The sequence below is a fragment of the Podarcis filfolensis genome (genome assembly GCF_964270895.1).
Source record: "Podarcis filfolensis genome assembly, chromosome: W".
Lineage (NCBI taxonomy): Eukaryota > Metazoa > Chordata > Lepidosauria > Squamata > Lacertidae > Podarcis > Podarcis filfolensis.
In genome coordinates, this window is record NC_139619.1 from 7,664,271 (window position 1) to 7,679,323 (window position 15,053).

Sequence of the window (15,053 nt, forward strand, 5' to 3'; positions counted from 1 at the left end):
CATATGGCCGTTAGTACTGTTCTGCTTTTGCCAAAGAGCCACGTGGTAAGGAAGATCTCCAAGCATGCTTCCTAGGGGGTCCTCTTTAATCCTCAGATGTGCCCACAAAGGCATGATCCAGCACCCTCATGCCACAGCTGCCTCTGGAGTGACCCTCCCTCCGGTAAGAGGCGTGCCTCACAGCTGAGTGCCTGGTTGTTTGTGTAGGGCGGGGGCAGGGAATCTTGTGGGCTCCCAGATATTGCCAGATCCAATGGCCTTCTGCCTCTGCCAGCATGGCCGACGGTCAGGGGTGATGAATAAAACAACTTTGAGAAGCTGAAACACCGGGCTGTTTTCTTTTCTAATAAAAATATTCACTGTGCAGTTCACAGGCACAAAACACAATGTTGATATTGTCCAGGAAATGGGTTTTCAGTTGGAGGGCATGGGTTACGTGAGAGCATGTTGTGCGGGATAACCAGTCTCATATAACCAACATGCTTCAGTCTAATTAGTGCATGAAGGGGTTAACACCATAGAGTAAGCTGTCCTGCCATCTTAGCCATGTCTCTTCCCCTTACCTTGGGAGTGAGTTCTGATCTATTCTGGTATTCACTTCTTCAGCGTTTAATGTACTGTAGGTTTTTCCTGATTTTATGGTTTTATCTTTCTGTAAACGGCTTTGATGTTTCTTACCATCTGGCAGTGTATAAATTTTATGAAATAAATAATTTCAAACAATCAAAAAAATAAATAAATAAATAGGAAGATGTAAAACCACAACCTCCGAAATGAAAGCTACTGTGCCTCCAGACGGATGTTTTTGCCTGGAGTGGGGCCATATTCTGCAATGTGCTATCGATGCAATAATAGTGCAGCTTTCTAATGGACTGTCCACGCAAACATCATTCTGCTTTCTCAGTTGCTCTGCAATGCTTCGCCAGGGTTACCACATCATGGCCACCTGGGGGTGCGCTCCTGTGTTGTAGCTCAGCAAAAGCAGGACAAAATTCCTCTAGTATGGCTCACAGTGAGGGCTGCTGAGAGTTGGGAGAGATCTTGGAGGCCAAAGAGTTTGCTTTTCTGCTCAGTACAGGGGATCTTGCCAGCTCTTCACCCCTGACTGGCCGAAGATGCCCATCTCTCATCCATGCAGCTCCACAGTGTGCCTGGATGATGACTCAGATGGAGCTGGACACACCATTCCTGAAGGATGCAATAATATTGCAACTGTGGTGGACCAACTACATGCCAACAGGATGTCGGACTGAATGGGCCTTGGCCTGACCCATCAAGGCTCTTCAAATGCGCTTATGTTCCCCTGACTTTGGGGACGCCTTGCAGGAGTCTCACCTGTCTCATGGCTATTCTTCTAGTGTGGACCAGTTCGACAAGCTCTCCCCCGAAAGCAGGTGCACCATCCAGAACATGCTGGCTCTGTACCTGAAGAAGAAAGCGAACACAGACCAGGAGGAAGGGACTTCTAGGGGAAGCGAGGCCTTCATGCGGGAAGCCTTGACTCCTCACGTGTTCCCCGGGATCAGCTTCGACCCCACCACCCAGTCTTCTGCTGCAGCACGTGAGGATGGGCATTCCTCCCCTTTCAACCATCTGGCGGAGTCACTCTTCCACCTGGCCCAGAACAGGAGGCTCCTTCCAAACACGCAGAATGCCTTGCACGTGATTGATGGGCCTGTGGTCACTGTGACATAGGCAGGGCCGGATTTATGTATAGGCTAAGTAGGCAGAAGCCTAGGGCCTCTAGATCTAGGGGGCCTCGCCAGCCTGCCCGCTCCCCAGCGCCACAGATAGTCTTCCCTCTCCCCAAATTGCAAACCCAAGACTTCATGCAGGGCATTTCTCCCCTATTTCAATGACATTTTGCTTCAAAAGGAAAGGTGGACTTGGAGAAGGCAAGCAAAATGCGAGGGAGATAGTGAAAGATACAGGAAATTGAATGCAGATTTCCAAAAAATAGCAAGGAGAGACAAGAAGGCCATCTTAAACGAGCAATGCAAAGAAATAGAGGAAAACAACAGAATGGGAAGAACCAGAGATCTGTTCAAGAAAACTGGAGCTATGAAAGGAACATTTCATACAAAGATTACCATAATAAAGGACAAAGGTGGAAAGAACCTAACAGAAGCAGAAGACATCAAGAAGAGGTGGCAAGTATACACAGAGGGATTATACCAGAAAGATATGGATGTCTCATACACCCCAGGTAGTGTGCTTGCTGACCTTGAGCCTGACATCCTGGAGAGCAAAGTCAAATGGGCCTTAGAAAGCACTGCTAATAACAAGGCCAGTGGAAGTGATGATATTCCAGCTGAACTATTAAATTTTGTTAAAGATGATGCTGTTAAGGTGCTACACGCAATATGCCAGTAAGTTTGGAAAACTCAGCAGTGGCCAGAGGATTGGAGAAGACCAGTCTACCTCCTTTAGAGGAAAAGGCCTTGAGGGGAGGACCTGTTGCCTCCACAATCCTTCCTAAACGTGGATAAGCTGAGAGGCAATTGTCCGGCAAATGTGGTGCTGTGGGGAGGCAGGAACATTTTCCTGTAGTTAGGTATTTTCTAAGTTCCTTTCCCGAAACTTCCCCAAACGGTTCTGAAGCCTCTCTAACCTCAGAAGTCTTTTCCTCTCTTGGGAATTCTGGGATTCGAGGATAACTTCATGGAGAAGGAAAGAAACCTGCAGAATCAGCAAATGAGTGCCCGCCGGGAGCCTCCACCCCCACCGCTGCCACCAAGCAGGCTGTAAGTTGCCTTAGAGGTGTACTGTGCCCTCCTGCCTCATTGCTTTTAAGGACTAGTTGAGTTCTGTTCTCATCTCCCTGAGGAGTATCCGTGACAAGGAGAGCATGAGCAAGAAGCAACCCCAATGACCCACACTATGCGCCAGCTCTTTGTGCCTTCCACACATACGCAGTCCGGACAGAGAGAGGGACTCATCAAGCACGTCCTCGCCAAGAGAGAGAAGGAATATGTCAACACCCAGAATTTCAGGTCAGATCATGCAAAAGTGCAAACACCATGCAAAGACCAGTGGAACCTGTATCAGAGTTGGGGCTGGAGAAAGCGACATCTACATGACAGCTTTATTGTTGGGTGCCAGGCAAAGTCTGTCCTGTTCACTCAGGCCACATGGGTGGGTAATGGAAAGTATTAGTTGTGGTGGGCAATTTTCCTTGGTGCCACATACTGAACCGTGGCTTCATATTATGAGCAGGACGGCAGCCTCTCCTCCAGGTTTGCACACCTCTCCCCCACCCCAAGCCTATTGGGAAGCTTTCACTTGGATTTTAAATTAACCACAGTTTAGTGTGTCCAGATCCTATGGTGGTTCATTTTACCAGCTTTGTAAACCCACGATTGGAAGTTGGCTTGTTTCAATGAGCCATGGTTCAAATGAAGCGGATTGTGCAGCTTCAGACATTGTGACAAGATGCAGTTAATCCAAAACTGAAGCAAAACCTTTGGAACTCCTCCTAAAAGCTGTGCTGGAGGACAGGGAGGTGTGACCCCCCCAACACTTGGTGTGGGTCATCCTTATAATGCTAAGCTTACTACTTCACACAAGGTTTTTGAGTTTTTGCTTTGGTTATTTCCTCATACTGTTAGTAGTAAGGTCAAGGTAAAGGGACCCCTGACCAGAGGACTTCCGGGTTAGCGCCATCGGCAATGGGGGAGTTCCTCTGACCGAGAGGAACCCGCTCCGCGAAAATCGGGTCTTGCCGCCTCAGCGAAGCCAGAGACCCTTTAAAAATCCCAGGTGGAGGAAGCCTGGGAACGTGGGATTCGGCTGACACCAGGAGCGCCTCCCCTACTCGCAGGGAAACCCCTTTTCCGGGGATCCGATGCGACGTGGGGTGAGCGGCGCGGTGTTTTGAATCGACCGCTATTTTTACGGAGTGAAGCCGCACAGTCGTTGCCGGAGAGCGCTGACTTTTTCCTGTGGACAATTGGACTCTAAACAAGTACCCATTTGTAGAACGGAAAATTGGATTAAGAATCATTTTAATTTGGCACTGAAGCGGGAAGGTTCTAAACAGGAAGTCCGCCTTCCGCTTTTGTAAATAGACTAAAGCAAAAATTGTGCAAGCTAAAGCCTGGAAAGTCGTATATACAGGTCTAAATTTCCTTCGGTTTTAACCACCAAAACCCCTCTTGGAAGCAGGAGAAAAGAGGGGGGATTTTGATTGTTCAAGACTGCAGGAGAGAGAGTTAAGAAAGATAAATTTCCACCGTCTCAAACCTGGGAACGGGGTGTCAGAGACAGAAATTTTTTGGGAAGTTCATTGACTGTGAATGGAATGTTTTTTGACAGATAGCTAATGAAGAGAAACAAATTGCTTCTAATGTTGCCTTTTGCATCTTAAAGAAACAAAAAAATTGAAAAATGAAAGTAATTTTCTTTTGTTGGACCTGCTTTCAAAAGATGGACACAAATAGAAATTGCCTCCTCTAGAGGGAGCTTGTTAAATTGTTGCTGGAGTCGATCTGGGGATTTCACAGCTGTGGAGATTAGGATCGTGGGACCAGACTCTGACCTTGAATAAAAATGTGTTTAGAAGAAGTTTTGGTGCTTGCTTTTTGCAAGACAAGTGCTTTGTTGGACCAGATGCATGAGAAGATGGATTTGATGACTGTTGCAGTCAAAAACTTTGGACAAACAGCGAATACTTATATAGAAACCATTCAGGAACCAACCCAGGAACCTGTTTTGACAGGGCAAGTGCAAATGCAGAAGACAATGGAGGAGGTTGCTGTCGAACCTCAAGTAACACAAATGGAGAGACCCGAGGCCCTGCAGGAGCATAAGCCACTGTTCTTGAAGATTGAATCTGGAGTGGGCCAGGGGGGGGGGTCTGGAGTTGTGGGGGCTCTTAATTTTGGAGGGACTTTGAAACATGCTTTTAAATACTTTCTGGACTACACTGCTGACTGTGGGGAATGGGACTGTGGGGAATGGGCTGATCTGCTGAGGGGAGATGGAGATATTTTCGGCTTGGAGTCTCCCCGAGACCTACTCCTCAATGAGAAAGGAAAGAAAGTAAGAAAGAGACCAACAAAAGACAAGGTAAAGTGCAGGTATAAACAAGAAGAAGATCTGCAGAAGGGACATGGAAAGGACTTAAGAGCCTCGGACATAAGATTACCAGGTTGATGGACTAGATGGAATGGACAGTAAGGACTGACATAACCGGAGACCAGGAAGAAGAGACGTTGGATGAAGATTGGAAGAAAGTTTTTAAAAATTTATTTTGGGAATTAGTGTAAAATTAATGAGTATTAGGAAAAATGTTGGAATGAAACTATTTGGCTTTAGTAGAAATGATATAAGGAGTTATGTATAAATAAGTATTAAGTTTTAAGCTTTAAGGTATTTTATGGTAAGATAAGGTTAAAATAAATTAAGGTAAATTGAACGACAGAATATAGTGAAAGATGGAAAGGATTTGCTGAGTTAATTAATAGGTTAGACTGTTAAGATAAATTACCCAATAAAAATTGAGAAAGATGGAAAGAATTTGCTGAAACAAATAACTAAACTAGAATACAAAAAGGGAGGTGTGAGGAGGTCGATGAAACAAGTAAATGAAAGAAAAAGATATGGAATATTGGATGTGTTTTTATTGTTATTGTTATTGTTGTATTGGTTTTTATGTTTTTTTTTCCCTTTGTTTTTTATGTATTGTAATGTATGTTTTGTTAATTCTTTGTTGTTTTCTTTTCTTCTTTTTTCTGTAACTTTTAAACTTCTAATAAATATCATATTATTTTTTTTAAAAAAAGGGACCCCTGACCATTAGGTCCAGTCATGGCCGATTCTGGGGTTGCGGCGCTCATCTCGCTTTATTGGCCGAGGGAGCCGGCGTGCAGCTTCCGGGTCATGTGGCCAGCATGACTAAGCCGCTTCTGGTGAACCAGAGCAGCACACGGAAACACCATTTACCTACCCGCCAGAGTGGCACCTATTGATCTACTTGTACTTGGACGTGCTTTCGAACTGCTAGGTTGGCAGGAGCAGGGACCGAGCAACGGGAGCTCACCCCGTCATGGGGATTCAAACTGCCGACCTTCTGATCTGCAAGTCCTAGGCTCTGTGGTTTAACCCACAGCGCCACCCGTGTCCCACTGTTAGTAGTACCCAGTGACTATTTGTTTTTCATGTCTGCTTTTATGATATGTTTATCAGTATGTGGTTAGCAGCTTCAGATGCTACTGTTTTACAGAGGCTGTTTAGCTTGCTCTTTTTACCCCTTTACTAGACAGGCTGTATTTCTGTGCTGTTTTCAGAGTGGGGAATGCCCATTCCTTCATGGCCAGCATGGAAACACAGAAGGCTAGCCATTTAGGAGGTTTGCAAAGAGGACAAGGGTGTTACGGGGTAATCTTCTAGCAAACAAGCTTGGCACAGCAGATCTGAGAGGTGGTTTTCTGCTCCCGGAAAGCCAGCCTGGAAACCAGGTTGCCAGGTGAAGGAAGAAGGGAGAGACCAACCAACTCACTTGCCTTCAAAGAATTTCTGGTTGCCTGTGGCTACTGGGATAGTGCTTAGATATCAGGCTGGCTGGCACATCTTAAAAAATACAAGGAAAAAGCTTTTTCTCTTTCATTAGCAAAGCTCCTTTGGGGCCCAGAATAGCTAAGCTGAGGAAGAAGTGGCTGGTATTACTTGTTTGTTCTTGGTCCTGATCTTGCCTGCCCTTGCACACTCCGGTTGTCTTTGCATATTTAACCAGCACGTCTGTTCCGATTGGAGTCCTATTCCTACAGTTCCACATCCTTCTCTTTGGCACTTGGGCATTCGGTTCCAGGAGCTGGACCTGAGCACAGAGGCTTTCTTCTACTTGGACTCGACAAAGGAGCAAGAGTGGCTGACAGCTGTGGAAAAGGCTTTGCGTTCCAAATCCAAGTACAAGAAAGTAAGTCCAACCCCACCCATTTCTTCAGCAGCCAGACAGCTGTCAGGAGCTGGAGTGAGGAGGAGGAGGTCAGCAAGAAAAAACACCTGGTGTCAGTGGTGTTTTATTCAAAAGAAGCCAACATTCTTTATTCAAAGAAACCCAAACCGTGCAGGCCTCGTGATCACAGAAACCTTTCCCAACAGGTCTTGCCCCAGTGAGGTAGTTGTGAAGGATGAAGGTTGCTACCCTCCCACCACTCTCTGAAGTCTCCTCCTCCCCCTGGTCCTTCCCAAGCAACCTGAGACTCTGACACCTTGCCTGTCTTTGCTCCCTCCTCTTAATTTCTCTGTGTTCTGGGAGACCAGCAGGGAGGGGAGCTGATCGCAGCAGGATGGGGAGACCCCCTGGCTTCTTCAGCAGCCTGCCTGATCTTTGCCTCTTGACCCCCGCCTCCAGCCTCCACTTCTGCCTCGGATTCTGGACTGCTGTTTGCCACAGAATCTTCCTGCCCTCCTGTCTCTTCAGTTTCCAACACCTCCTCTTGCTCACAGTCTGCTCCCTCTTCTCCCTCGGACGACTCAGCCTCGTCGTCCCCCCACCAGTTCCCTGGCTCTCAGCCTTCTTCCCTTGGGGGATCCCCAGTTGGTGCCACCTGCCACTCCTATTTGCATCCAGCCTGCCCAGGACAGCAAGCAATGAACAGAGCTGGTAGACATCCCAGTACCTTGCATCTTCTAGGTGCAGCTGGTGCTCATCTTTGTCAGGAAGGACCAGCTCAGCCGCATCAAGGAAGTGATGAGGGAGACAGTGGGCACAGGCATCATGGGGAAGATGGGGAGTAGACCCTGACAGCGGAATTCCCTACGTCGATCTTTCTGTCTGTCTATCTGTTTTTCTAATCTCTGCCAACCAGTTTTCCCCTCTTTCCTGCTTGCTCACTAACAGCCATCTTTGCTCCGCCCCTGCAGGGTAACAAGGGGTGTGTGGCCGTGAGGCTTGTCTGCAACAATACCAGCTTCTGCATGGTCAATTCCCACCTTGCTGCCCACGTGGAAGACTTCGGGCACCGAAACGAGGATTACAAGGATATCTGTGCCCAGATAATAATAATAATAATAATTATTATTATTATTATTATTATTATTATTATTATTATTATTATTGTTATTATTATTATTTATACCCCGCCCTCCCCAGCCAAGGCCAGGCTTAGGGCAGCTAACAAGCAATAATTAAAACAAGTTGAATTAAAATACAGCATTAAAATATTGAAACATTAAAATGCAGCCTCATCACAGGAGGAGAAAGGAAAAAGAAAGAGGGGGAGGGAATCAAATTGGCTCCAAGCCAAAGGTCAGGTGGAACAACTCTGTCTTACAGGCCCTGCGGAAAGAAATCAGATCCCGCAGGGCCTGGTCTCATGAGACAGAGCGTTCCACCAAGCCGGAGCCAGTGTTCAAAAGGCCCTGGCTCTGGTTGAAGCTAATCTAACTTCCTTAGGGCCCGGGACCACTAGGGTGTTGCTATTTATGGACCTTAAGGTCCTCCGTGGGACATACCGGGAGAGGCGGTCCTGTAGGTCTTAAGCCGTGAAGGGCTTTAAAGGTCAAAACCAGCACCTTAAATCTGACCCTGTACTCCACCGGGAGCCAGTGCAGCTAGAAAAGCACTGGGTGAATATGCTCCCATGGCAGAGACCCCGTGAGGAGCCTCGCTGCAGCATTCTGCACCCGCTGGAGTTTCAACGGCAGCCCCGCATAGAGCGAATTACAGTAGTCAAGCCTGGAGGTGACCGTCGCATGGATCACTGTGGCCAGGTCGGGGCGGGAAAGGTAAGGGACCAACTGCTTGATGCGGCGAAGGTGGAAAAATGTCGCCTTGGCTGTTGCTGTAACCTGCGCCTCCATGGAAAGAGAGGCGTCAAGGATTACACCCAAACTCTTAACAGAAGGCAATGGCACTAATTGGGCCCCCGCAAGAGAAGGGAGTTGGTCCCTCATCCCCATGCCATCCCAACCCAGCCATAGGACCTCTGTCTTCGAAGGATTTAGTTTCAATCGGCTCCCACGAAACCATCCAGCCACAGCTTCCAAGCATCTGCTCAGTGTGTCCGGGGCCGAGTCGGTGCGGCCATCCATCAGCAGGTAGAGCTAAGTGTCATCAGCATATTGCTGACAGCCCAGCCCAAAGCTTCGGACAATCTGGGCAAGGGGGTGCATAAAGGTGTTAAAAAGCATTGGGGAGAGGTTTGCACCCTGCGGCACTCCACACACCAAGGAGTGGCACGACAACATCTCCCTCCCTAGCACCACCCTCTGTCCCCGACCAGAGATAAAAAAGCACAGCCATTTATGGGCTATGCCCTGTATCCCCACGTCGGCAAGGCGGTGGTCCAGAAGATCATGATTGACCATGTCAAAGGCTGCTGACAAATCTAAAAGAATCAGCAGTCCTGACCCGCCTCGATCCAGTTGTCTACGTAGATCATCTGTTAGGGCAACGAGAGCCATCTCGGTCCCGAAACCAGGACGGAACCCGGACTGAAATGGACCTAAAGCCGATGTTTCCTCCAGAAACCTACCAAGCTGATCAGCAACCGCTCTCTCAGTTACCTTACCCAGATATGGAAGATTTGAAACTGGCCGGTAATTGGATAGGTCTAAAGACTCTAGTGAACTTTTTCTTTAAGAGCAGACACACCACTGCTTCCTTCGGGTCCCCTGGGAAGGGACAAATTGATAATTTCAACCAGGGGGGTCCGTGCAACATCTGTACACGCCCTAATCAGCCAAGACGGGCACGGATCGAGGAGGCAGGTGGTGGGCCTACCAGCTTGGAGGAATCTATCCACATCAGCAGGGAGTAGCCAATTGAAATGGTCCAACACTGGACCCGAAGACAGTCAAGGGGCCTCCAGTTCAGTCACTGTATCTAAACTGGCAGGGAGGTCATGGCGGAGCAACAGGACTTTCTCCGCAAAAAAGCTCGCGAATGCCTCACAGCTGTGGGTCGAATTTGTGCTTAAATTTGGTTGTCCTCCTAAGGACATTATCGACCTAATTATTCTAAAAAGTTGTGCCGGGCGAGAGCTAGCGGATGCAATGGAAGCTGCAAAGTAAGATTTCTTAGCAGCTTGCATAGCCATCTCATAGGCTTTCATAAGTGTCCTATAAGATGTTCTTGAAGCTCTGTCATGAGTCCGTCGCCATACTCACTCTAGCTGTCTGAGATCCTGCTTCATTTTCCGGAGCACCTCAGTAAACCAAGGGGCCTGGTTTCGACGGGGTCGCAGAGGGCGCTTAGGCGTGATCTCATCGATGGCTGCCAAGAGCTGGTTATTCCAGTCCTCGACAAGGTCATCTAATGAGTCGCCAGGAGGAGCAGGGTCCCGCAAGGCCTGACGGAATCTTTCAGGATCCATCAGCCTTTGGGGGCGAGCCCAAATAGGCTTGCCACCCGAGCAGGGGAGGAGCGGGAAGTCAATCTTGGCTTTCAGAGCATAGTGAGCAGACCATGGCTGTTCCACAGGGGGGAGCATGATCACATCTATGCCAGCACCAAAGATCAGATCCAGCGTGTGGCCTGCTTGATGAGTGGGGCCCAAAGCAAACTGGGAGAGCCCTAGTGTTGCCATGGAAGTCACTAGGTCCAGAGCCTGTGAGGAGGGGGAGGCATCGGCATGGACAGTGAAGTCTCCCAAAACCAATAAGCTTGGGAACTCCAAGGCCCAGCCCGCCGCCACCTCCAGCAGGTCTGACAGGGTGGCTGCCGGTGCGCTGGGTGGTCGGTACACCAGCCAGACAGCCAAGCTCTCCTTGGTGCCCCACACAAGACCAACACATTCAATGCCGGAGATTGCCGGTGCTGGCAGAGCTCTGAAAGAGCAATCCTCCGGGATTAACAATGCTACTCCTCCCCCCCCAACCCACAGTCCACGATTGATGGAGGACAGAGAAGCCTGGGGGTGTTATCTCATGTAGGGAGACTACTTCGCCTTCCCGTACCCAGGTCTCCGTCACGCAAGCCAGGTCAATCCCCTGCGAGACAAAAAAGTCACCCATGGTGGAGGTTTTGTTGCCTATGGACCTGGCATTGCACAACACCAATGACGGAGGTGGGTAATCCCTGCTCGCCCTACCCTCATCCCTTGGGATGGGGCGTAGATTGGAAGGGGTTTGAGCATCACTGCATCTCAAAACCCTTCGCCGATAGTGATATCTAGCCCCACTGCCATTCCTCCCTAGCCCTTCAATAGTGGGAATCCCAGACCCCATACTAGCCTCCCCAATAGAGGGGTAACATCCCCTCACTGACAAGTCATCCCTGGGCCAGGACTCCTGGGTCAAAATGGTAAGGGGAAGAGGTGAAGGTTTGATAGGGTAAGTATCCCTAGAAGATAAAACCCAACCAACCGCACCCCAAGCGGGGAGGGCGGTCCCACAGTGTTTCATTAACTGTCAATCCCCCTCTCCCTCCTGGATTGATTGGAGGACTGTTGGTTCTATCTGTGGCTGTGGGAGTATTAATGAGGCATGTGCTATAAAATGTGGATCACTGGCCAACAAAGAGCCAGCTTCGAGTTTGGAAGATCTGTCCATCCTGTCTCGCCAGGAGTACAGTAGAGAAGGTTGATCATTCTGATAAATTTTTGGAACATTAGGCAAAGGTCCAGATGTAGATTGGGTGCTGGATTTCTCCAGATTGTCAGCAGCGTAGAGTTCTTTAGGTGTTGTTGCCATAGAAATGTCGGAGGTGCCAAATTCCTCATCTACTTCGGTGTCGCTTGAAAAGGGAACAGGGAGTTGCACTGATGTCTTTCTATGGGATAAAGAGCTGTTGGACCTCTTTAAATATTGTGCTCTAGGCTCTACTGACCTTATATTTTGGGTAGAAATCTCAGTCTTTATACTCATTAGCCTCTTCTTCAGGTCTTGTAAATCTAGGCTTACAGAATTCTTTTCTTCCTTCGGGCAGTTAGTATTTCTAGTGTTAAGCTTGCTTTCCCTTGTCCTCATTAGCTTTGACTCTATGCAAGGAACCAATTGCCTCCTTGTTTCGTCCTTAAATACCCTCACTGGGCGGAGAGAGTGGAACCACCATAGAGTATCCTTTATCTCCATGAGTCGAGACGGGAGGGCTGATGACCTAAAGGTCATAAATAGGTGCACGATCTTTCCCAAGGTAGGCAGGAAGTGGAAATTTCCTAGATCTACATTTCGGTAATGGTAATTCAGGAGCTGAGACAAGGACATGCCATTTGGATAGGATTTAAAAAGATATTTCTACAAGCAAGGAGTTTGCCATTAGCGAGCATTAAAACATGCATTCCCTGCGAAATGGTGATTTGTTATTATGCAGATTAGTTTAAGTGAAGACTGTGATTGATTGCATACAAAGCAGCTTCCTAGACGCTGTAAACATACAGCGGCCATCAGGAGACATTTTATAATGCATTATGTAGCACATGCTGCCCAATTGCTCCTCATGCTGTTCTCTCTTGGAGCAAGCAGGAGAAGCAAAGCACAAGGCCTTGGCACCACATCACGTCTGAACCCGGGACTGTGGCCTTATCATAATAAGCAACAATTGTCAGCCAATCTGAAGTCCCTGCTTATGGCTGGCCTGCTGACTGTGGCTTGTTAGGAAGCAGCAAACCATGACCAGATGTAATGGGGAAAACAAAGCTTCCAGGTTTGTTTATCCTGCTTGTGCCAGGAGCAAAGGGGGAGAAATGAAGCATCTTGCAACCGTAAGTCAGAAAGTCGATGGTGATGTGTGAATACATAGATTACAACACCCTTGCACTCACCATGATTAAGGGAGTTCAGCAACGTCTTCTGGCGCAAGCAAAAATAGACCCACTGGGTTTGGGTCCCCCCTTTTCAAAACTGGTTCCTACTGGAATCCTGATGGGAGTTTTGTTTAAGATGCAAAGTGTGTTTTGTTGATGCAGAAAAGTGGACTCGATTAACTAAGCAAGGGCATTCAGAGTAGAGTAACTCAACAGGTAACGTTGAATACCAAGAGCTGTTGTGTTTTTCTGAAATCTGTTCAGGCAAAAAGTGTTCAGTACCAGATACACCTGCCCTGTGGTGCTGAAGATTTCTGTGTGAATTACAGAACATGAACTGGTTACTTGACTAGGAGCCAGGAGCACGTAAAAAGGGAGGGGGCACCTCACAAACATGAATTATATCTACATCACCAAAGGAAAGCCACAAATAAATGCTGACAGTCCTTTAAGAACTCATTTCTTATTAAATGGTCAATTGTGTTCAGATGTCTGTGACCCTGTCCTTGAGAAATGGCAGAGGTCACAAAACCTAGCAGAGAATTCTGCCAATTATTCCACCTGTTATTTGCATAGCCTATGGCTTTATTTATGTACCACAAAAGTAATAGTGTAGTGTCCTGTGGGGGAGGTGTCCAGTCTCAAGTCAAACAAGAGCATGTAATAACCCATCTGAATATGGCAACTGTAAGCTCTGACTCACTTGCTAAATATTCTCCTATCCTTGTCATGGTATCACATGGCAATTGCTGCCTACCGTCAAGAACAGTCCATTATGCAGATGTAGTTTTGGTTACTGCATTTTGCTAACTTCGGTGCCGTTTTTCATCTGTCACCAGACAACTCACCCCCACCCCCCCCAAAAAAAACCTGATCACTGCAAGGATTCAGGAAACTGTGTAAGGGTCGAGGCACCCGAACACATAGTTTTGCTAGAACTTTTATGCAACGACTAGACTGGTGAAGTGTTAGGTTCCATACAGCATCGTCCAACAGTAGTGCTTGCTGTACCCCTCCAGTTTGGTGCGCATTAAGGATTCTGCACAGGAATTCAGTTTTTCCCATCACGACTCAAAGAAGTGACCTCCAAAATACATTGTGCAACTTTCTTGAATGGGTAAAATGCCTTCATGGTGACTGAAACACAAGGCAAAGCAGAGGTGGATTTAGGGCAGTGAAGCTCTTCCCCTGCACAGGATGTGGGGGCCAGAAGGGAGCCTTCCTGCCTCCTTCCCCAAGCCTAGTTAGCACTCTCCCAGCTTTGGGAATGAGATGAGAGGGCTCTAGGACCCCACCAGAGCCTTGTGCATCCTTCCCCAAGCCTGACCCCTCCCCTGCCTGGCTTTTGGAAGGCACCAGGAGGGCACCATATTACCAAGGGCCCTCCCTGGGCAAAGTGTCATTTGTTCTTCAGTAAGAGCGCCTGTGCAAACAGAACAGAAACGGTGATGGTAGCGATGAATGGAAATGACCTTCCGTTGAGCACTCTGTCTTAAGCTCCCCTCGAAAGCTGGGGGATGCATATAGGTTCTGGTAACACCAGACACATTTGCACAGAGGATTTGTTTTTTGTTGTTTTGTGTTTTTTTGAAAATGATATTTATTGAAGTTTTACAGACAGAAAAAAGTTACAGAATTAAAAAAGAGAAAATAAAAATTAAAAAGAAAAAAAGAAAGAAAAGGTACAAAAATACAAAGGAAAAATACAAAATACATGAAAAGTAAAAAAAAAAAAACAATTAAAAACAGATCAATATTTTCATGTCTTATATTTCATTTACTTATTTCCTCACCTCCTCACACCTCCCTTTTTTTGTATTCCAGTTCACATGGTCAATTCAGCAAATCCTTTCCCTCTTTGTTTTTATCTTAATTCTATATCTTAACATATTATAACTTCGTATTTTCATCTGATTATCAATCCATTTTTACATATTCTTTTTAACCTTGTTGCTAAAGCCGTTTCATTTCAATCCAACATCATTTTAACATTCATTAATTTTACAATGTTTCTGCAAATAGTCTTTAAATTTCTTCCAATCTTCTTCCACCAACTCTTCTCCCTGGTCTCGGATTCTGCCAGACATTTCCGCCAGTTCCATATAGTCTATCACTTTCATCTGCCATTCTTCCAAGGTGGGTAGATCTTGTGTCTTCCAATACTTTGCGATGAGTATTCTTGCTGCTGTTGTAGCGTACATAAACAAAGTTCTATCCTTCTTTAACACCAATTGGCCGACCATGCCCATGCTCTCTTAAGGCATTACATGCCGTAAATTTCATACCTATGGTCCACAACTGTTCCCAGTCAGCAAACATTATATTATGTCCAACATCTTGTGCCCATTTAATCATAGCAGATTT